We start from the raw sequence: 25289 nt of genomic DNA, 5'->3' as shown, positions 1-25289 counted from the left end.
GAAAGAAGGGAGGTCCAGGGACCAGGTGTAAAGGCACTGCAATGTTTAGAAGTTAGGGAGGAAGAGGGAGGTCCAGTCCAAGATGATGGAGGAGCATCAGACAAAGACATAGGAGACATCCACGGAAAGGCAATGCCTTGGTGGCTAGGTTAAGGAAGTATTTAAAGGAGGAGAAGGGTGACTAACAGCGTCCAAGCATCCAATAATGCTCAGGGTCCACGTAAGATGATGACAACAATAGAGCTTTGTATTAAACAAAGTAAGGGTTATAGGAGACCTTGGCAAGGCCAGTTCTGGTGGGGGCTGAAACCCTTCTTATCAAGGGCTCAGGAGAGACAGGAGAAAGGAATAAACAGGAAAGCCAACTTGTCCAAGGCTCTTTTTTTGCCTTATCTGACTTTTAAACAGAAAGGGAATCCATGCATTCCTGACTCAACTGATACAAGTGCATACTGGAATCCAGTAATCTAAACATATATCTTATCTCAAAAGAATAGAACACAAAGCAGCTAGAAAATTCCACTCATGTATGAGAATTAGCTTCATTTTCCACAAATAAAAAGGACTACCATGAGAAACTAAACTAAGGATTCTGGTAGGGGAAGAACTATCTAAGTGGGTGGCCAGCCTTCCTCTAACTTTGTTATTTGAAGTCAAATTAGTCCCCTTTACTTATCAACAAGTCAAATTTCTCCCAATGTAAATTAGTGGTTGGAAACAATTAGCTCAGCCTGAAAAGCCATTTATCTCGGAGAACTTTAACCCCACAGACCAATTCACCTGTCTGATTGATCTAGGATCAGCACAGGTGATTCTCAGACCAGACCAGCCTACTGTTCAAGAATTGCAGAGAGATCTCAGAGATCTCAGGAAAGTTAATGAACAAGATGTGCGGGGGAATGGGGGGGGAGACAGGCCTCTGAGCTCTAGACCTGCAATGCTGAGGGGAACACTATATAAATGACTGGCTCTAGCATATCGTCAGCAAATGGACACTTTGGATGTCCTTCAACCAAAGCCATCAGATCACGTGCTAAAGAGAAAAAAAATAGTAATAATTAAAAATTTTTTCTTCTTACAATATAAGGGTTTGCTAAATTACCATACTATCAGCCAGTGTGGTCCAGTATAACAGAGAGTTAATTTTCTAATAGGGTGCTATTAGCGTTTCAGAAAATCCAGGTTAGAACAATATTCAGAATTCATTAGTAGTAGTCATTACATGGAGGAATGATTTGACAATGAAAAGTTTCTACGGAATAGAGTCAAGTTATTATTACAACTGAGGGAAGTCAAGAGAGTTAAGAAGGCAAATAATTTTCATCACATTTATTGAATCAAATTGTATTCCTTTAATATGGTCTTCTAATTTATATATTCAATTTGTAGAATTGACTATTTAAATAACTAATAGAAACCTTAACATTGCAGAAAACCCTTTTTTGGTTCTGCTCTTTTTTGTTTTTGTTTGTTTATTTTGTTTTTGATGGGGACATCTTTCCCTTGCTCCCCAAACCAAAATGTAATCAGAATTTTTTTTTTTTTTGGCTGGGTACAGTATACTTTATTGATGGTACATGACAAGGTAGGGCTCCCCAAGCCCCTCTCCTTCTTCAGGGGGTCTGGGATGAAAATAGTGGAGGTTGGGAGATTCTCAGTGTTTTGGGGGACAAGTTGGGGCAGGGATTTCCCAGCAGCTGAGGGCCTCTCTCTTCCTCTTGCTCTGGCTGGGACTGGTGGTACAGGAGGCTCCTACTCCTTGGAGGCCATGTGGATCATAAGGTCCACCAGCCGGTTGCTGTAGCCAAATTCATTGTCATATCAGGAAATGAGCTTGACAAAGTGGTCATTGAGAGCAATGCCAGCCCCAGCATCGAAGGTAGAGGAGTGGGTGTCACTGTTGAAATCACAGGAGACAACCTGGTCCTCAGTGTACCCCAGGATGCCCTTGAGGGGGCCCTCTGATGCCTTCTTGATGTCATCATATTTGGCAGCTTTCTCCAGGCAGCAGGTCAGATCCATGACAGACACATTTGGGGTGAGGACACGGAAGGCCATGCCAGTGAGCTTCCCATTCAGCTCAGGGTTGACCTTGCCTACAGCCTTGGGCCGCAACAGTGGAAGCAGGGCTGAAGTTCTGGGCAGCCCCTCGGCCTTCACACCACAGCTTCCCAGAGGGGCTGTCCACAGTCTTCTGGGCAGCAGTGATGGCATGGACGGTGGTCATGAGTCCCTCCACAATGCCAAAGTTGTCATGGATGAGCCAAGCAGTTGGTGGTACAGGAGGCATTGCTGACAATCTTGAGGGAGTTGTCATACTTCTCATGGTTCACACCCATCACGAACATGGGGGCATTAGCAGAAGAAGTGGAGATGATGACCCTCTTGAGCCCCACCCTTCAAGTGAGCCCCAGCCTTCTCCATGGTGGTAAAGACCCCAGTGGACTCCACAACATACTCGCACCAGCATCACCCCATTTGATGTTGGCGGGATCTCGCTCCTGGAAGAAGGAGATGGACTTCCCATTGATGACAAGCTTCCCATTCTCAGCCTTGACTGTGCCGTGGAATTTACTGTGGGTAGAATCATACTGGAACATGTAGACCATATAGTTGAGATCAATGAAAGGGTCATTGATGGCGACAATATCCACTTTACCAGAGTTAAAAGCAGCCCTGCTGACCAGGCGCCCAATACGGCCAAATCCTTCCACTCCGACCTTCACCATCGTGTCTCGGGCATGTGGCTGGCACTGCACCTGAAGATGCGGATGTCTGTCAAACTGGGAAGAGCAGAGAGCCATAATCAGAAATTTTTAGTTACGGCACCTGGATGGCTCAGGCGTTCAACTTCCTCCTTCAGCTCAGGCCGTGATCCCAGGATTCTGGGATAGAGCCCCACGTCGGGCTCCCTGCTTATCAGGAAGCTTCCTTCTTCTCCCTCTTCCCACTCCCCCAGCTTGTGTTCCTGCTCTTGTTTCTCTCTCTGTCAAATAAATAAGACTAAAAACATTTTTTAGTCTTCTTAAACAGAAATCTTTGAACTTGAGCTATAAAACAGAAAAAAGGAACTAACTTTTCTTTCTCTCTGTTCATATACATCATCTAGTGGATTTATTTTATTATTCAATCAAAAACAAGAAAAGATTTATGTGATCTAATAACACAAATTATAGGAAGTGCGTAAAAATCATGCCTTATAAAAACATAGCAAGGAAAGTATTTTAAGAAAACAATCAGGGTTTGGCATACAAACATATCCTATCTGTACATTAAGTACACCTTTGAATGTTACCTGGATCTCCAGCTTTTGACATGATTATGAAAGTTAAAGAAGGCATCAAGAAACAATACTGTGGGAAGTAGTCAAAAGATTGTTACTCTGAAGTTAACTAAGCCTTCATTTTTTAACAACTTTTTTTTTAATCCAAGCTTGCAATATTCAGATGTATTTCACATTATATGAAGAGGATACAAGGGGTGCCTGGTTGGTTCAGCCCATTAAGTATCTGCTTCTACCTCAGGTCATAATCCCAGGGTCCTGGGATGGAGCCCCAAATCAGGCTTCCTGCTCAGCAGGGAGTCAGCTTCTCCCTCTCCCTCTGCTGTTCCCCCTGCTTGTGCTCTGCTCCCCCTGCTTGTGATCTCTCACTCTGTCAAATAAATAAATAAAATCTTAAAAAATAGAGTATACCAACATTCAATGTTTACATGTCTTACAGAAGGGCAAAATGATATGTGTCTATGCACAGTCATTGCGGTATATATATGTACATACATTTATATGTGTGCATGCGTGTGTGGACCCTAAACGTCCATCAGTGGAGAGCTGAATTAAAAGAGTACTAGCTCTATACTATAGAATACTATGTAGCTTTTGGTCAGCTCTAAATGAGCTGATATGAAAAGTGCCCCAAGGTGGTTCAGGAAATAAAGCAAAAATGCAGAAGAACATGTATATTACTCTTTTTGTAAATAAAAAGAAAAGTAATAGTGTTTAGTCTGGGACAGAGAACTGGGTGGTTTTAGGGCAGGAGTGAGAGAAGATGACTTTTAATTGTATACCTCTTATTGAGCTTGATAATAGACATAGTTTCCTTATTCAAGAGGAAAAAACATTTCTTTCAAAGAGTGATCTTTGAAGAGTCAAAATATAAGACTCCGGAAAGATAAATTCCCAGAAATAAACTGGGAGGTCATAAAGGCTCTATATAATATTAATTTTGAGAAATATTGCCAAATTGCTCCCCATAGTGAGTGAATTAATTTATACTCCCACCAGCAATGTCCAAGTGCCTATTATCCTAGACTCCTGGTTAACACAATGTATCCTCACCATTTTTGAAGTTTGCCAACATGGAAAATGGCTCCTCGCAGTTGTCATTTGTCTTGGTATGGGAACGGATCATTGACCTCGCACTTGGACAATGACCTGAAGGAGGAAGGAGCCGGGTCAGGGAGCCTAGAGGGAGCTGTGGCCCTAAGCCATAACAGGGCTGGCAGGGGTGTGGCGGCGGAGATGGCGAGATGGGGCAGGCGCACAGCGACCTGTGCAGGTAGAAGTGACAGGATTTGGCCACGCACAGAATGTGGAGAAGGAGAGAGAGAAGTATCCAGAGTGATCCTCTGGGTTTTGCAATGACGTGGAAGGAGGGATCTGAGAAGTGACAGAAGAGATAAGGGGAAGCCCAGGAACTCATGTGAAGAAGGAACAGGTGCCAGGGTTGAGCAGCCTCAACATGCATGCCTGCAGAATGGCAGAGGCATTTGGATGTACAAGCCTGAGGCTCGGAGGGCAGGTCTAGGCTGGAGAGGACAGTCCTTACATGTATGAGGTTTTACTCCATAAAGTGGGGCAAGGCTTTAGGTGATCATTCACACTGAATCTCCATGTGACACTGCTCGACTGAAACACAAATACTGTAACAATGCGACTTCCTTAAGACTTGATTCAAGGACTTCCATAAATGTAGGTGGGGTTAAGAATGCTAAGGAGGCATCTTCTGGGAAAAAGAATATACACGCTTATTAAAAATAAACCATATCTCCATTTCCATGTTTTTCAATTGTTTTAAAAAACAAAGCATTTTTTTTTCTTTTAAGGAACAGACTTGTAACACATTTGGAAAATGCTAACAAGCATAAACAAAAACTACAATCCCACGACTCAGAGATAATTACTGTTAACATTTTGGTTTTCCCTCTCTGCCATACATGAGTTGTATCATAGATTTAGTTATACATATAATTCTAGGCATAGACTTTAATTTAAACATAATAATGTGAATATTTATGTGCTGGCATCCTTTAAAATGTTATTTTATTTCAAAGTTATTTTTATAATTTATATATATTTTAAAATTAAAAATATATTTTAAACTGTAACCTAACAGTCCCCCATACAAAGGGAACTTTCATTACTTAACTACTATCACTGTGTATAATAATTGAAAGGTTTTTTCTGGATTGCACAAGAAAGACGTCCTTTTTATTTTCAGGAAATGAAATCATTCATCAGGAAAGGACATCTTTCCTGATATCCTTTTCATTTTCATTTCTTTGTTCTGTAATGAGGTTTCCCACTTCCACATGCTTATTGGGTATATGTATTAATGTTATTTTTTTCACTTTATTAATAGTTTTTGAAATCAGTGATTAAAGCTAAAGGAAAATATCCGCTCAGTAATAGCTTGTTTGCAGGTTTCACATGGGTCATCATTACATTTGCCATTTAGTCACTTTCATTAACCACTTACTCTAACTTTGAACTTGAAGTGCTCTGATGAGTATCACCAAAATACCAAAAAGCATATTCCTATTTGTAGCAAATCAGTTCATGGGGCAATGAAGCCCTATTAATCTAAGTTAACTTTTATTCTCTTATCAAAACCATCTCATGGCTATTCCTCTCAGTCACAATAAATTAGCCTATTCTCATTATCTCAATCTAATTAAGACAGCTTTAATTCCTGATCTTTTCAGCCCCATTCTAATATCTTTGAGCAGAAATATAAAAAGGGATGACCTCAAATGTATGAGGCTGTGGTTGAAGCCCTGTTTATGGACCAAAGGACTGGAAACAACTTAAATGTCCATCACAGGAGACTGTCACATCCATAGGACAGAATATAATGTGGCCGTTACAAGGAATGGAGGAAATTAGGAGGAACAAAGCTATAATCTATCAGGTTAAAAAAAGCAAGGTTTAGAATAATGTGACTTGTGCTTGCTTTGGCAGCACATATATGAAACAGAATAATATGGCTTGAGTGAAAAATGGAGGCCCTGTGAGTTACACCAGTGTTGGCATTTTTTTTTAAAGTAATTATATATAAATTTTTGCCTGTGCATAGAGCATAGAAGAATTTACAAGAAAGCATTGACCTTCTGGAGGGTAACTGGGGTCTGGAAGTTGAGATAGGAAGCTGACTTAATTTTCATTTAATTTTCTGTTATACTATTTGATGTCCACATGCCTTATCTTTTTAAAAATTAAAAAACAAACACAGAAATGGAATTATTCATCTCAACCTATGGCAACCACACCTTCTACCTCTTCTTTCCCCCACCTGCATGGGAGAGATCTGCACAGCTTTCTCTGAGCCTCAGACTTGCACCCTCAACCCCGATTACATGGCCTGAGTCAGCCTCCACTTTCCTGAATTAATTCTTCACTAATTATTGCTAATGCCTTTCAGAAACATTATGAGCCTCATGGGAAAGCTTCTGCCTGAACTCCGCACTGCTGATAATCTTAATCTATTCTGTCCACTAACAAATTATATCTTTCTGACTTTTGTTTATCACTCTTGCTTCCTAGTCTTTCCTCTCTGTCATCTCGAGTTTTCCTCACTCATGGAAAACTGCACAGAAGGATCTAAGTCGCTCATGGGACTTTGTGCACAAAGTAGTAATTTACATTTTCAGTATTAACCACCAATCTTGGTTCTGTTGGGTTCAACTACATGGTTTTAATTTTTCTATTTCTTTTAAATCCAGAAGATAAAAATTTGGGGGGAGGGGTGGTGGTATTTCTCTCTGACCAACAGGAGAGAATGTAGCAAATGATTAAGCCAAAGACCTTTCTTAAAGTGTTTTCCAATACACTTATGGGATCAGTCATAATATTTATATATACTCTAGCACTTTGAAATCTCAAGCTGTTTTAACCAGCTGTCATTTTGGTGTCAAACTACGGTCATTTTAATGTGAAACAAAGGTCAACAGAGGGTTTGTCTTATTCTTTTCCTATTAGTGAAATACTTTATAGTTATTGAACTCTGTTTAAACCTCCAAAGCAAGTCCCTATTCCATATCCCTGTTATCTAGGTCACATGGGATTTTATGATTATTCACAAATAAAATATATAGAAATGAAGAAAAGTAACAGTGTCAAATTAATATTTAAAGTATTATCAACAACCCAAAACATAGATAATCAGTGTGGTCTATACAAGTTTGGCACTGATAAGAAACACTTATATCTAAGACTGATATCCAATACATATATAATGTAAATTCAACTTAAAATAAGATGGCAGAGTTGTTTTTTCATTTCTCATTCCAGAAACTACACTGTAAAGATCATTCCAAAATTTTGCTCAACTGATGGCCTTTAAAAATAGACAATTTGTTTCTAAGGCTTATTCTCTCGGTTTATTGTTTAACCCAAAAATAATATTTACCTTTGGCAAATATCTATTTCTGGAACTTTTTACTCTAACCTTAAATTTATTTATTTATTTATTTTGCTTATGTGCATCAGGAAAATGAATTGTATGGAACTACTTTATTATAAGAGTTAGCCAACATAATGAAGAGTAAGTGCTCAGACTTATACATTTTAGTGACAAATGAAGAAAAGTATTTAAGGTATCCAATGAGTTCCCTAAAGGTGAAGTTTAGCCCTTCTGATTGATACAGTCTCCCAATTCATGTTTTTGCTGCCAATTTTACCTAGTTCATTCATCCATTTCTTGTGCTTAAATGTACTGAGCATCTACTAGGAGCCAGGTACCACTCAGTGCTGCCACGTTGGTTTGAATAGTAACAACAGCCCATAATAGAAGTAATAGTGTAGGTAGTAATAGTGCTATGGGGTGGGGGGTATAAAACATGGAAAAGGTGATGGGGAGTGTGGTAGAAGTGGCTGGCTGTTCATATATCCTGGAAAAAGCCATTCAGATAAAGAGCACTCCATCCAGGTAGAGGGAACAGCAAGGACAAAGTCCATGATGTAGAAGCATGCTTGGTGTGGAGTGGCTGGAGTGGAATAAGAGGTGTGTGGTGGGACATAGGTCACAGGGATAGGCAGGGGACAGGTGGGACAGATCATGGGTGTCCACGTGGGCCATTGTAAAGACTTTGGCTTTTACTTTGAGTAGGGGAGCCTTTGGAAAGTTCCAAGGAGAAAAGCAGCATGACCCGATTAAAGTAGGTTTGACAGAATTACTCCAGCTGCTGTTTTGATCACTGTGAACAGGTGAGTGTATGTGTGTGTCTGTGTGTGCACACATCTGTGCTGGGGGCTGTGGCAGGCAGTGGAGGAAGCAGTGAGTGCTGTTAGGGATCTACTGTAAAAATCCAGGCAAGAGAAGCTGATGGATGGATGGCGTGGAATGAGAAATGGTTAGATCCTACATACACTTAGAAGATAGAGTCAAAGCAGTTGGCTCTAGATCAGATATGGCTGATGGAAAATAGGGAGTCGGGGCTGACTCCATGGGTTTCTGGTGTAAGCAACTAGGAAAATGGAATTGCCAACTGAGGGGAGAAGACTGGAAGAGGCGCAAGTCTGGGGAGTGGGTCATATTCAGGAGCCTGTTTTGTTTCTTTTGGAGAGAGAGAGAGAGTACACGAGCATGGCACATGCACCAGGTGGTTGGGAGGGGGCGGTGAGAGGGAGGGCAGGAGAGAGGGAATCTTAAGCAGACTCCATGTCCATCACAGAGCCCCTTGCTGGGCTCGATCACACAACCCTGAGATCATGACCTGAGCCAAAATCAAGAGTTGGATGCTTAACCACTGAGACCCAGGTGCTCCAGGAGCCTGGGTTCTAATACGGTAGGTCGAAGGTGCTAATGAGATATCCAAGAGGAAATGTTGAGTAGGCAGTTGAATATATGAGTACAGTAGCTGAAAAAGGAGGTTGTGGCTGGAAATACATCTTTCAACAATATTTTAAATTGTGAGATAAAAGATCACTTCCAGTATGGGCTTTTAAAAGTTTTTGTGGCATAAACCCCTTTGAAAGTCTGTTAAAAACTTGAGGCTCCTTCTCTGAGTAATATTTTAAATGCATAAAATAAAATATCTTTGTAATATTTTGGTATATATAATTGGTATAAAGAAAAGCAATTATAATGAAACTTAGAATCACAATATTTTGAAAGTTATACTATGGCAATATATTTTTTATTAATATACTACCCAATAAGAACTAACAGTAAGCATAATAACTGCAGTACTTTAAAGAAGTCATGTGCATAAATGTTTCAAGACATCTGTAACAACTGTAATGAGATGAAAATATCTAATTTTTTACTAGAGATAAAGTCATAGATATGGTGGATATTATTGTTCATAATTGCAGGAAATGCAAAGTTTCATTTAGAGGTTAGTGAAAATAAAGAAGAAATGTTTCCCTTTCAAGGTCACTGACACCAGGTCTATGGTGGACTCCAGGTTAAGAATCTCTGTGTGGGGGGAAAAAATACAGCCAGAGAAGTGGGGGACCAAGGAGGATAACCTGGGACTCTCCAACATGAAGTGGCACGAAGAAAAGGAGAGAACTGATAAAGAAAATGGGGAAAAGAAAACCGAGTGGAAGAAGGACCCAGTGATCAACGTCATGATCCTAGGGGGTCCTGGGATGGAGTCCTGCATCCAGCTCCCTGCTCAGTGGGTAGACTGCTTCTCCCTCTGCCCCTCCCCCCGGCTTTGCTCGTACTTTGTTCATACTCCCTCTCGCTATCTCTTTCTCTCTCTCAAATAAGTAAATTAAAAAAAAAAAAAAAAAGTGCAGCTGATGGTTGAGTAAGATGAGAGATGAGGACTCAGGACCTTGAGAAGAGCAGTTCCTGTTCAGGGGTGGGGACAAAAGCCTGACTACTGGGAATTCAGGCGTGAATGAGAAGGTGTGTTCAACAACTGGGCTAAAATAGTTTTGCCATAACATGAATTTTTTAAACTTTGAACTTGTAAGCAAAGGAAGGGGTCAAGGGAGGACTTTTGTTATTGTTGTGTTTATGATGGGAGATATTACAGGCGTTTACGGGCTGTGGACGAATCCAGGAGATAGGGAGAATTGATAACACAAGAGAAAAAGTGACAATTCCCAACTTATTGTCCTTGAACAGTGAGAGGTGACGGTGAGAGGGATGGAATCCAGTGCCCAGGTGCAAGGGCTGTCCTTAGAGGGAGCCTGAATCCTTCATGCTTAAGTTAAAAGGAGGGAAAGCAATTAGTTCTATATAGGTCTTGATAGAATCAAGTTTGAAGAAATGATGGCGGAAGAATGTGGAAATGCTTTTGTCGCCTCCATTTCCTCAGTGAAATACCAAATGGAACCAGTGAGTGAAGAGGGGTATGGAGAGAAGGGGAAAAATAATGATCCAGTCCTGCAGGTGGGTGAACAGGCCAGAGAAACAGTCAGACATGTTGTGCCAACGGGGTGGTGGTCATGAATTAAAGTAAAGCCGGTTGGGGTCTGGCTGCTCAGGTGTGGGCATGGCTGGCAGACAATTTAGTCTCAACCAGAGTTAATACCAATACATTCATCACAAAAAGGTCCTGAACAAAAGATGAGGAGACACACCTGCTTCAATGTACTTTTATGTCTGTAGTTTTTTTAATTAAAAGCAATTCAAACACTGTAAACTCACTGGTATAGTGCGAGCCCTGAAGGTCATGTGCTTGGAACTGGGGCCCAGGTCAGGGGAAACTGTGCATCTAGGGCTCCTGGGGCTGACACTTCCAAGGGTGGGTATGGACCTGAGAAGTTTCATTTCTAATGCAGGGATGCCTGGGCCCGAAGGCCTGGTGCCCACCCAGTACCCTACAGGAGACAATGTATTCTAGCAGGAACAAACACCATACCGTATCCATTTACATGATGGTGAAAATGCCCAGACAATTACTTAAGTCTCAATAACCCTATTTTTATTAACAGATTAAATCAGTATGAAAACTAAAACGACACTGTATAAACCAAGGACCTTGTTCCTGTTTAAATATCCTTAATCGTATTCTTGCATTTGGCAAACAGCCTCCAAGTATGTGCTCCCTTTCAATATCTATTCTTTTATTTACATGTCTGTTTCCATGTTGTTTTAGAATTCCAGCTCCTTGATAAGGAGTTATGTTTGCATTACATTTAGGCACACCCAGTGTTTCCTAGAGCATTCTTCATCTAGAGGACATTAATCACTAGTATTTCCAATATTATAAAAGGTAAATTGAATTTCTAAATGAAATACCTTCCTCGCAGTCACTGAGTTATATTTTGTTAATTAACAGTTCTAATACACTCATAAAATAGCTACTTTATCCACCAGGGCAAGTACTAAGCCACATTTACCATTGGGACAATGAAAGGAAGAGTTTGTAATATATATTCAAATACAGGCTTTAATTAGTAGTTGAAATAATGCAGATACTTCTATCACACGATACCTATCTAGAGTCACAAATGAAGGATGGAAAGGTTGGCCATTAAACTGGGAAGGAAGAAGGTACTGTTTAAGTACACCAGGAAAACAAAAGCCAATACAAATGTAAGTTTTAGATGTATACACACATATAAGTTACTATATGGCAAGGACAAAAATGAACTATTCGACTTTATCAAGATCAAATGCTTTGGTGCAGCAAAGGAAACAGTCAACAAAACCAAAAGACAACCGACAGAATGGGAGAAGATATTTGCAAATGAGATATCAGATAAAGGGTTAGTATCTGAAAATCTATAAATAACTTATAAACTCAATACCCAAAGAATATATAATCCAATCAAGAAATGGGCAGAGAACATGAACAGACGTTTCTGCAAAGAAGACATCCAGATGGCCAACAGACACATGAAAAAGTTCTCAACATCACTCGGCATCAGGGAAATACAAATGAAAACCACAGTGAGATATCACCTCACCCCAGTCAGAATGGCTAAAATTAACAAGTCAGGAAACAAGAGATGTTGGAGAGGATGTGATAAAGGGGAACCCTCCTACACTGTTGGTGGGAATGAAGCCTGGTGAAGCCACTCTGGAAAACAAAATGGAGGTTCCTCAAAAAGTTGAAAATGGAGCTACCCTATGACCCAGCAATTGTACTACTTTACCTTATTTTAGTATTTATTTACCCTAAAGATACAAATGTAGAGATCTGAAGGGGCACGTGCACCCAAATGTTTATAGGAGCAATGTCCACAATAGCCAAACTATGGAAAGAGCCTAGATGACCAGATGTGATATATATATAGAAGATGTGGTGTGTATATATATCTATATATCTATAGATATACACACACAATGTATATACACACACAATTGAATGCTATGCAGCCATCAAAACCCCCAAAATCTTACCACTTGCAACAATGTGGATGGAACTGGAGGGTATTATGCTAAGTAAAATAAGCCAATCAGAGAAAGACAATTATCATATAGTCTCATGACTATATGAGGAATTTGAGAAACAAGGCAGAGGATCATAGGGGAAGGGAGAAAAAAATGAAACAAGATGAAGGCAGAGAGGGAGACAAACCATAAGAGACTCTTATTCTCAGGCAACAAACTGAGGGTTGCTGGGAGAAAGGGGGTGGTAGGGATGGGGTGGCTGGGTGAGTTTATGTACTATGTACTATGGTGAGTGCTGTGAATTGTGCAAGACTGACAAATCACAGTCCTGTACCCCTGAAACAAATAATACACTATAAGTTAATGAAAAAAAATTTAAATTAAAAAAAATATATTATATGTTGTCATGTGCATCCAAAATGAAAAACTAAAGAGATTGGAAAAGTCCTGACCAAAGGCCACAAAATTTCAACATGAAGCTGACTGTTAAAGGGCACTTCGATATTTGCTTAATTAATTTAAAACATATATAGTTTTCATATACTCTCCTTCAGACTCTTTTGGTTGAAAGGTACTTTGGGGACAGGTGGAAAACAATTGCATCCTGAAGCCTCGTTGATGAGATTAATGTTGATTCTCTAAGGGGCAAGAAATCTTGGTTATGGACCAGGATATCCCAATGACCAGGTGACGCGGGCTTAAGTATTTAGAGCTGCAGAGTCTTACTATCTACAGCTTAACATTTCAAGGGGTTCGAGATTAAAAAAAAAAAAAAAAAAAAAGTGTGTGTGTTTTGTGGAGAGAGAGATTGAGAAAGGAGACAGAAAATGTGTGAAGATCTTAATTACTGAATGTCCACGAATGCCATGAGGGTGTTTATTTTACTACTTCAGTTTCCCTACAGATTGGAAGATTTTCAGAATGATCAGTCTCCTACAACATTACGATGTACTCTATAGGAGACATACCTAAAATATGTAGGTAATGATTTATACAGAATGAATAAAAATTTTTTTCAAAAGAAAACAATATGAATTTCATAGAAACAGCTCAAGATAAAAGTGATTAAATGGTCCAATCATTTTATATGCATCGAGTGTACCATACAGTGACGCACAGCATTTCCACTGTCCTGGGGACACATACTGAGTAGCCTTTGCGCAGCCTCACCTTCCTCTAGTGGTGTGGCCTCTGAATCCATGATCTCGAATCTCAATTGAACCTTGGGTGCTGCTCAGAAGAAATCCATCACTGTCCTCCATCAGTCCCCCAGTGTCTCCAGTTGTGCAAAAAGGGCATTTCCGACATTCACTACCCTCACATGTTCCTTTACTCTCTTAGCAGACGAGCTTATTTCCAACTTCAAAGGAAAACAGAAATCTCAGTTGGGAAATCGCTCACCTATGTGCTGCCAAACTAGAAAATCTGCACCTGCTGGTAGATGCTGCCATTTGGCTGGTCTAACTGCCATTCCCAAGTCCCACGTCCCTTGACTTCTCCCACCATGAGGATCAGAGAGCTTTCTCAGCGAACCACACGGTGCTGGCCAATCAGACCGAAGCAGAAGTCCACCTGACGACTTCTGGCAACATCTCCTGATTTAAGGACAAAGCGTAGCCCACACCGCCGCCTCCTCCTTTTCCTGCCTTGATCAGGACATGAGGGGAAAAGGCCAAGATAGCTGCGGTGATGTCAACCCCTGAGTGCTGACATCATTGATAGACAGAGGCCATGCCAGCATTGTTTACCTTAAATTTATCATGGGAGAAAAAAAGAAACCTCTGCTTGGGTGAGGCACTACTAGTGGCCAGGTTTCTGTCATTCAAATTGAAAGCATTCCTAACTGACAAGGAGCTCATTTTTCTGCCGTCCCCCCATCTTGTTCCTTCTTCCTAGAGGTCTCTGTGGACAGCATTCCCCCTCAATACCTTCAACCTTTCTCTCTCCACAAATTGTTCCACATCACTGGTGTTTAACACACTCAAGTCTATCCCATATTAAATACTAAAATGAAACTGCCCCCCACTCTCCCCTCTTCCCCTAGCAACTGCTTTATCTTAGCCTTCCTTTCACTCAACATTCTTCTTACAAGAGCTGTCTATACTCACTATCTCCCACTTCTTTCAGTCATTCCTCAACTGGCCCCATCTGGATTCCCCCTGCTGCTTGACATTAAGTATTTGTGTCAAGGTCACCAACAACATCCTCACTGCAAACTCCAATGGGAATTTTTTCGGTTTTTATCTTATTTGACCCCCTTGTAACATTTGACACCATGACCATTCAATCCTTTCGGAAATACTTTCTTTCCTTGAATTTTTAAGTGTTCTGTCCTGGTTTTTCTTGCCTGTCTGGCAGATCCCTGTAGGTTTTTTTTTTTTTTTTTTTTTTTTGACAGAGAGAGATCACAGTAGGAGAGAGGAAGGGAAGAGATCACAGAGAGAGAGAGGAAGGGAAGCAGGCCCCCTGCTGAGCAGAGAGCCCGATGTGGGACTCGATCCCAGGACCCTGAGATCATGACCTGAGCCGAAGGCAGCGGCCTAACCCACTGAGCCACCCAGGCGCCCCCCCCCCCCCCGTAGGCCTATTTTAAAGGATCCTCCTTTGTAAATCTCCTGCATGTTGATATGAAATGAGCAGAGATGGCTGCCTCCTCAGTCCTTCTCTCCACGACAGCACGGTTGTCTTGAAAAGTCCCACAGACTCCCCTGAACCTGTTTCTTGCCCCACAGTCCTCTTCTGTAAGTGGCAACACCATCCAACCAAGGTCCAAGCTGGAAGGATCCTTCCTGTTCCTCTCTCCCTTATTGCTCAAATCCAGCTAATCATTAAGCCTGGAAATTCCGTCCCCTAAAGGTCCATGATGGGCCCATTCTGCTTAGTCCTGCTAATCATATCCCAGGTTGGGCCTCTCCTGGCATCTGTTTCCAAACACCTCTCCCCCTGCTAACCTGTTCTCTGTGCTGCAGCTCAAGGGAACTTCTTCTAGTTGCTCCCAAACTGCCAACCTCTCTTTTACCTTTGGGATTTCCTGTGTGCTATCTCCTCTGGCCAGAATTTTTTCCCCCAAGGCTAAGTATTGCTACTCGGAGTCTTTGGATTCTGTTGAAGAGGCCACTGTCTTGATATGCAGAGACTAGGCTGGGTGCTCCTGCTGTGTTTCCACAATATTCTACACCCCTTGCCATCACTGCATTTTCTTTTGTTCCAGGAGGACACATTAGATCTCTAGTGACACGTCTCCCCAAACACATTGCTCAATTAGATTGTAATGCCAGGATTTTCATTTTATCTACACCAAGACAACAATTCCTTTTCAAACAGCATTGGCATTCATCAAAAACTGTGGGTTAAATCCCTGGAATATTAAACATCCCCATTTAGTCTGAAGGGCCGTTTACCCTACAGTGAAAAAGGGACATAAATGCTGAAGCAATCATTTTGGCAGTCACCGAAAATATTATTGGGATGGATATATCCTACCTTTAAAAGCAAGGAGTGATCCTCTGTCATCCCTGAAGTATATAAATTGTTTACTGTCTATTGCAATAAAAATTCCAAGAAGGAAATAAACAGAGAATATATGAACAACTAACTAAATCTGTATGGATTGCCCATGATGAAGAGAGTGCCAAATACTTTCAACAGCTTGGACATGAGATCGAAGTATAAAATCTAATTAAACAAAATCTAATTGATTCAGTTAATTTCATCATCAGAGAAGCAGAGGCCAACAAGACCAAAACAATTTAAAAATAAGACCCTTATGCAACAGTATTACAAATAAATTCAGAATTAACAATGTGACATTATTAAAACATCCGGATTATTGCCAGGATTTACTGCAATTAGTTTTCTCTACTTAATATGCATGTGCTTCAGATTATAAAACCAAGAGGTTCATTTGTAAGATGAAGCAAAACATAGACTAACAAACTTTTCACACTTTTCCAACAATCTAACTGCCAACGGAATATAACTTAATATACAAAATTCAGTCCAGATAACTTTTAGAGTGACCTGCCAATTCCTTGATTCTAAGGAGAAAATAATTTTTTTTCTGTTACACAAGCTATGTTCAGATAATATATAAGACCAAACAACCATAACATCATATTTATTGCTGAAAGCAAAATGTAGGGGTACCTGGGTGGCTCAATTATTAAGCGTCTGCCTTTGGCTCAGGTCATGATCCCAGGGTCCTGGAATCAAGCCCCACATCGGGCTTCCTGATCAGCAGGGAGCCTACTTCTCCCTCTCACACTGCCCCCTGCTTGTATTCCCTCTCTCACTGTCTCTCTCTCTGTCAAATAAAAACAAAATATATTTCAGTACAATAATGTAACCTTCCAAAAGAAAAGGCTGTCTATATGTATACCAACATAGACAACACCAAAGAAAAAAAGATAAAGGCTAAAAGTTCAAGAAAAAAATACAAATTTTCTCTTTTATCTATGATGTTTTGATCATTAAGATTATTTGATCTTAAAATACAAATACCAATTGCACTTGGCTGGCAAAAACTGTTATCAACATAACCCTTCTATATATATATATATATATAAAATGCTTCAAGTTCCACATTCATCTGCTTAAGGATTTAAGATCTTTCCCTAAAATCACTATACTATTTGCAGCTAGGACTTCATGTGCCTCTATATACTTTGATCTCTATTATTAAATTTTAAGCTCCCTGAGCGCAGGCTCTGAGTCTTATGTAGGATTGATGTGTTAAACCCCACACAAAATCCCTTTCAAATTAAACAGTCAAAAATATGTATCTGCATTGTCATCTCAGTAAACCGCAACATGTGGGACGATCAGGCTAATGGTGACTCACACCACTGGACCCTTCATCATTTGGGGAAAAATGGTTTCCTTAGACCCAATTAAACTGTCGGAATAGACATTTACACACTAATGCTACACACATTTTAGGGGACACTCAAACGTCAGTCCATCCTTAAGATGTGCTCATGGATGTGGTGACCCACACGTGATGCAGGTGGAGGGTTGGGGGGTGGGTTGTGCAGGCAGAGCCTCCTCGGTGGGCTGGTGGCCAGCCGAGCCACCTGGGTCCCTGCCTGGGAGGGACAGAACCTTTGCAAAATTATGGAGATTCACAAAATAAATGAAGTTTATTTCATCTGAAATATCTGAAAGGAAAACCAATGAATAAATCCCACATCTCATATCGTGGTCCCCTAGCTCTTCGAATCCCCACGGGTCACCCTGGGCGCCTGCCTCCCAGCAACTCTCTGCCGCCCATACCTGCATGACATCCCTTTTCTGGTCAGACTCCACTCCTCTGGCCACAGGAGTTGGCACAGGAACCCAGCTTGGCTCATCCAAAGGGCCTTCTGGATCTTAGAAGAAACCAATTCTGGGAGAAAGGAGCCCTTTTCCTTTATGATCTCAGAATATTTTGGCTCCAAGCCTTTGAGCTGTCAAGCACTTCTTCTCCAGCTTCCCAAAGAAAGCAGTCTTCCTAGTCAACACACGAAAGCAGAGGGAAGAAAGTGAGAGGCCAGGTGAGCCCACACCCCTAAACCTTGTGGCACCTTAACTCTTCTCAAGATTAGATTTTAAGATCCCGTAAATTCCCTTGACTTACTTTCACTAGCTCTTGTAAGGCTTCCATCACTAGAAGCCAGAGTTCTAACTAGAGCAGACACAGATTTGTATTACTATAAGGATTCTTGGAATTTATGGAGTTCAAAATCCTCACATTAAGTATTAGGAAGATGAATTAGTTAGAGAGGTTAAGTACCTTGCCTGATTACAACGAATTTGTAAGGACTTTGGAAACTGTGGCCCTCTCCAGGTTGGATCACTCACTCACTCACACACCAACGTTCCCCAGTACCGCAGTCAGGGTGCAGGGAGGTGGCCCAAGTTCTTGGCAAGCAGAGGCATCAAGCCAGGATTTGGATAAGAAATGAGCATGCTCAGGGTTTGTCTCTTTGGGGGAGCATGGTGGTATGGCCAAGCAATTCCTCTGACACAACAAAGGTAAACTCTCTGGTATATAGTATCCTGCCTGCCTGGTACAATCCTGGCTCCCTAGAACCACTGGTTTTTTTTTTTTTTTTTAATTGAGGTACAGTTGACATATCATATTAAATTAGTTTCAAGCGTACAACAGTGATTCAACAATTCCATACATTATGAAATACTCACCACGATCAGCGAATTTGAATATTATTGACTATATTCCTTCCCTATGCTGTACTTTTCATCCCTGTAACTTCCATATTTTATAACTGGTAAATTTGTACCTCTTAATCTCCTTTGCCCATGTCACTCATCCCTCCCTTCCCCTTTGGCAACTACCCATTTGTTCTCTATATTTATAAGTTTGTTTCTCTCTTTTGTTGTTGTTTATTTGGTCATTTGTTTGTTTAAGATTCCACATATAAGTGAAGTCATATGGTAGATGTCGTGGCCTGGCCCATTTCACTTAGCATAATACCATCTAGCCCCACCATGTTTTCACGGATGGCAAGATTCCATTCTTTTTTAAGGCTGAGTAATAGTCTATTGTGTATATTTACTGCCTCTTTTTCAAATATTCATCAATCACTTGGAACCATTGTCTTTTGATTGATTGTTCTGTTTTCTTTGTCTGTTTCTGACCGAGTGAGATCCAAAACTAGTTCTATGGCTCTCCCAAGATTCTGGGAGCTACTAAGATCCTTCAATAAATCTCTTTCTGCTCCAATGAGCTAGAATTCTGTTTGAAACCAAGAACCTTGACCTAAACAAAATTTGGTACTTGGACATGCAGTGCTGTAATCTCGCATGTGAAACCGGATTGCTGAAGATGGACTTTGAGCTGAGAAGGCACAGATGCTGAAAGCAGAAAGCCGGGAACTTCTTCATATGTGTGATATAAAATGTTGTCAAAATGTCCCATAGTGTACCTCGAAAAGTACACTACACTATGTGCTACTTTCCATTAGAGGAGTAAAAAAAAAAAATTGACGTAGAAGGAAGACACTTAATAGCAGTCCCCAGTATTCCTAAACTCCTTCCCAAATTTAGTACCATTCTGACATGGTTTTTGGCTGCCCCAGAAACTACAAAAAAACCCAGTGTGTTAAACACAGGGGATTTTCTTTTCTCACACTTGAAGATTCAATAACACTGAAGAGAGAGTCAGTCCATGCAGTTTATACATTCAAACTCAGAACCCCAAATCATCAATTAAACAGTTAAATGATGAGTAGAGGCTACGAAGAGAGGGGAGGAAGTCCCATACCATAGAGATAGCTCATTGAGATCACACGGTATTTCGCTCACCTCTATTGCTTCGCGGCTTAAACCATCCTCCCACCTCCTTTTTCTCCCCATCCCGTTCCCTTCCTGTCCCTTTCTCCCTCTGCCGCTCTTTAATAACCTATGACCCTATGGCTATTTGGGCAGGCAGTATTCATTATTCTCCTCGGAGAAGAGAAGAGCCTGGCTTTGGAAGGCTGTGTAAGGTTTTCAACATTAAAAATCATGTGGCAAGACTCAGTGTTAATCGGAAGTTGGAGCAGATCTAGGTTTCCCGAAGCCTGAAGTTATGGCAATTTGTGGAAACTTTGTTAAGAAGAATCATAAACATTAAAAATACAAAATCAGATAGGAAAGTGGGTGAGAAAAAAAATTGCAACCAATTATAAATTCTATGAAGTTGACAAATCCACAAATATCACAAAATCCAGCAAAACAGCATAACATTTTAATAAACTGCCCAGCAGCCTTGTCCAATATGCTACCTCTCTAGGCTGCATATTCTGCTCATCTCTTCAAATGCAAATAATTCTTAAAATCTACTTTTCTATAGAGAAAGTAAGATTTTTCAGTCAGTTCTCAGCACAGTGGGTTGAAATGTATTCTTTGTCATGGACAGTTTTAAAAAAACGCTTTGAGCTTCACCACTCATTTATTGCATGTAAGCTTAAGTTGGGGAAGAAGTTTCTACCATTCATGAGCCCTAACATTTCAGGGCATTTCAATTTTCTTGTGCAAGTTAATCTTAAATACTTTATGACAACCTTCCTTCAGTTGATGATTCACTGTAGTGGGGTAAGTTTTATGCTATTTTGTGGATTTGTGCAAGATTAACAAAATCAACTTGTGCAAGATTAACAAGATTAACTTGTGCAAGTTAATCTTAAATGTTTTATGACAACCTTCCTTCAGTTGATGATTCACTGTAGCGGGGTAAGTTTTAGGCTATTTTGTGGATTTCAGTATTTGCTGTCAAATCGTCAAAGAACTTAAATCTTTCTCCAATGTGTTCATATAATTTACTACTCTTCATTAATTGGATTCAATTTATCCTTTTCTATTTGAAATTTATCTTTCTTAATGAATTACTGCTTTTGATGTGGTCTGAAGATTTGTTACAATTTACTTCTTGATAGAAAAATATCTATTGATCTCATGTAGAAATACACAAAAAACGGTTTTACCTTGGGATGTTATTATAATATAATTTAATATGCTTCATTGTCGACTATAGTCCTGACAGGGGAGAACTTCTAGTTTTGACTGGATGCCAAGGAGAACGGAAACGCCTGCTTACATGCCTAATGAATTTTGTGTTTAATAAATTGTTACACACTTAATGATAGGACAAATTTTCCACGTATGGATTGGCTTCTGAGTGCACATTTTTCAATTTTTTAAAAGATTTTACTTATTTATTTGACACAGTAAAAGAAGGAACATAAGCAGGGGGAGTAGGAGAGAGAGAAACTGAGCCAGGAGCCCCACATGGGGCTTGATCCCAAGACCCTGGGATCATGACCTGAGCCGAAGGCAAACGCTTAACTGACTAAGTCACTCAGGCTCCCCTGGCTGCACATCTTTTAAAAATGTTTCTCCTCCACTGCCCATAGACTTCTGGCACTTGGGACTAAAGGTTGTTCATATGGCGTCCAAACTTTCGGCCCCATCTTCAGTATCATGAAATTAGGTGAGCTGGTGTGGTTGAGGTAGACATACTCCTATAGTGGCCCAGCCAAGAAGGCTGACAATAACACACAGAGCAGCCTAGGAGGCACATAAATACATCTGGAAAATGTTGGCAAAAGGGTAGTTGAGGTAGAAAGAGATAATAGTCTTGTAGACAAAATATCTTACTCCTATCAAATTACAAAAATATCTGACTGTGTGAGCCCAATAGTAGCGCCTTGGAAGAGGCTCAGATAAGTGAGGGGCCCTGGAGGTGAAGCTTCATTAGCGTTATGGTGAATACGCCTCTGCTATTTCCATAACGTGTTTCTCGTTTTAATTTATATCCACTTTTATTGAACTAGAACAGACACATAACATTGTGTAAGTTTAAGGTGAGTAATATGATGATTTCATGTTTGTATATATTGTGAAGTGTTTGCCACAATAAGGTTAGTTAGCACATGGTTGACCTCACATAATTACCATTTTGTTGTTATGGTGAGAAAATTAAAGCTCTACTTTCATAGCAACTTTGGGGTACACAATGCAGTATTGTTAGCTATTGTCACCATGCTATACATTGGCCCCCTGGAATTTATTCATACCGTAACTGAAAGTTTTTAGCCTTTGACCAACATCCCCCCATTTCCCCTGCACTTCAGCCCCTGACAATCACCATTCTATTCTGTTTCTGGGAGTTCAATGTTTTTAGATTTCACATATAAGTCTTTGTCTTTCTCGATCTGAATTACTTCACTTAGTATAATGCCCTCAAGGTCCATTCACGGTGTTTCAAGTGGCAGGATTTCCTTCTTTTTTATGGAGGAATAATAATTCATTGTGTAGATATACCACATTTTCTTTATCCATTCATCTGTTGATGGGCACTTAGATTATTTCTATGTCAAGGCTATTGTAGATAATGCTGCAATGAACATGGTAGGGGGTGTAGATATCTCTTTGAGAGAGGGATTTTATTTTGGAATATATCCCTATAAGTGGGATTGCTGGATCAGGGGTAGTTCTGGTTTTAATTTTTTGAGGAGCATCCACACTACTTTCTAGAGTGGCTGCACCAATTTACATTCCCACCAACATTGCACATTGTTTCTCTGTATCATTTGTTATTTGCTATCTCCTGTCATTTTGATAATATCCATTCTAACAGGTATGAGGTAATATCTCATTGTGGTTTTGATTTGCATTCCCCTGATGTTAGTGATGTTGAGCACTTTTTCATATATTTATCAGCTATTAATGTGTCATCTTTGGGAAAATGTCTATTCAAGTTCTCTGCCCATTTTTTCCATTGGATTGTTTGGGTTTTCTTTTCTACTGAGTTGTAGGAAGTTCCTTATATATTTGGATTAGTATCCCCTCATCAGATAGATGGCTTGCAAATATCTTCCCCCATTCCATAGGTTGCCTTCTCATTTTGTTAATCATTTCTTTGCCGTGCAGAAATTTTTTAGCTTAATGTAGTCCCACTTACTGATTTTGGCTTTGTTTTAATTTTAAGATGTAAGTCTTGCATAGTCAAAATTCAATTCTCCTTCCATTTTTAAATGTTGGTAGAGAAAGAGCAAAGAAGTGGAAATAGAACAGAACTTTTCCCCATGACATGAACATTTCTAGAAAATTCTACTTCTCTTCCTGGGACCCAAAGGAGGGTTCTTACTTTCTCTCCTTTTACCCACTTCTCTCAGCCTCAATTTCTCACTGTGTGAAATGTAGGAATTCAAAGATTTCCAAATGTTATGTCCCAATGAATGAATGAGCTCACTGAGTTATCAGAACTGAAGCCTCGAGAGGCCTGGTGCTATGATCATGGCAGGTCCGAATCATTTGTGAGGGGAAAGCAAAAGCAATGTAGGAAAAAAATCCTGTGTGCCTGGGACATGGCACAGCACAGCCCACCCTGAGACCTGTTTAGAGGGCACTAAGAAAGAAGACACTACTCTGGGAAAATGGGTTCCTAATATGGGGGTAATGGAACACAGGATTGGGGTGATGACATGGGCAGAGTAAACCCAAAATAAACTTTACCAGGTTGCTTTGTTTGGGACTATCCTCTAAATCCATCATTTACCATACACATAATGGGCAAACATACATAGCCATACTTAAAGTCAAGATGTTTTAAAATTTTTGATAAACTTGAAATAAATATTATGAAAAAAGTATATAAACAACAAATGTTTAAAGGTATCCAAATCCTGAAAGGCAAAAGGGCTATAAACATGGCATGACCCTGGGCATACACTGCCAAGTTCAGAAGGGCCAGCTAATGAATATTATAATTGATGAACTGATGACAGTGATAAGAAAGTGAGGGATTCTTACAGCTGTAACTGTAAAAATATGCCTACTTACCCATTCTAGTCCCTGCTTGTGCAATATCTCCTGAAAATATTTCCACGACTGCCCTCTGTTTATGATGTACTGGAAGTCAAAGGACTACTTCTCAAGGACCCTATTAACAAAGTATAGAAATTAACAAATGCATACCTCAAAATATGACACAAGCCTGTATCTGCATACCATGAAGGAAGATATTTTCCTGGATCATGTAATTATCTCTGATTTGTATGATCACTATAAAGAATTTATTATTACAGGTTTTCCCAATTATACCATGCATGGTAACAAAAATAAACACCTCATAAAGTGATAACACTATTAGTCATTTATAAATTAATAACAATACATTTTATCTGAGGAATACAACTCAACACATGTCATTAATAGCTTGAAAGAATCACTAAAATTGTCTTTGTAAAATCCTTTTTTTCCCTGTTTTATTTGACTTATGCCTACCATTTTCTTCATATGACAGATGATTTTAAATGATATTTATACCATGGGGATAGATCAATTTCTCTTGAAAAAATATCCACATCCTGTATGATGTATAGCTATTGGATAGTTTATTATAGAATGAGTCATATACCCTAGTTTGAAACAGAATTCAAGTACAGAAATACGTAATTAGAAATGTTAATTGTTACAATTGTTACAATGTTAAGGATTTAGCAACCACCTTCTTTGAAAGGTGTGGTCATTTGGAAGGTCACTAGAAAGGGTGGAAGTTTAAGGTCTCGTTCTGCCTGTTTTTCTAAAAACCTGCTTGTCCTTCATTAAGTCAGTTCATTAATTTTCCTTTTTAGTAAAATGCAGATCCTATCAGCTTCTGAACTGCTTCATAGAGCTACTATGATGAAACAATATGGCATCAGATGTGAAACATTTTAAGGACAAATACAAGACACAATTATTTTAATGACCAATAATTAAAGTAAACTATTTTTCCCATTATGTTTACTGACAATTTCTAAGTCTAAAGCCAACTTAATGCATCTATTTGACAATCTAATTATGTGACTCAATTGAGCTTCATGGAAACACCATGAAAAATAGACACAGGTACTGTTTTCTTTCTTTTTATTTATTTATTTATTTATTTAAATAGACATATAATGTATTTTTATCCCCAGGGGTACAGGTCTGTGAATCGCCAGGTTTACACATTTCACAGCACTCATCATAGCACATACCCTCCCCAATGTCCATATCCCCACCACCCTCTCTCCCGTCCCTCCTCCCCCCAGCAACCCTATTTTTTGTGATTGAGTCTTTTATGGTTTGTCTCCCTCCCAATCCTATCTTCTTTCATTTTCTTTTCCGACCCCCCAAGCCCCCCACATTGCATCTCCACTTCCTCATATCAGGGAGATCATATGATAGTTGTCTTTCTCTGCTTGACTT

The 25289-nt window shown here is 39.9% G+C and overlaps 1 pseudogene; it reads right to left on the bottom strand.

Annotated features, from left to right (window-relative positions):
- Positions 1-1314: 1314 nt before the first annotated feature.
- Positions 1315-25289, bottom strand: part of LOC101686159 — a 64687-nt pseudogene continuing 40712 nt past the window's right edge.

The sequence above is a fragment of the Mustela putorius genome, unplaced genomic scaffold (genome assembly GCF_011764305.1).
Source record: "Mustela putorius furo isolate JIRA1106 unplaced genomic scaffold, ASM1176430v1.1 tig00000056_pilon_pilon_pilon, whole genome shotgun sequence".
Classification (NCBI taxonomy): Eukaryota; Metazoa; Chordata; class Mammalia; order Carnivora; family Mustelidae; genus Mustela; species Mustela putorius.
Note: the sequence above shows the minus strand (reverse complement) of the source record. Positions and strands in the feature narration are given on the sequence as shown.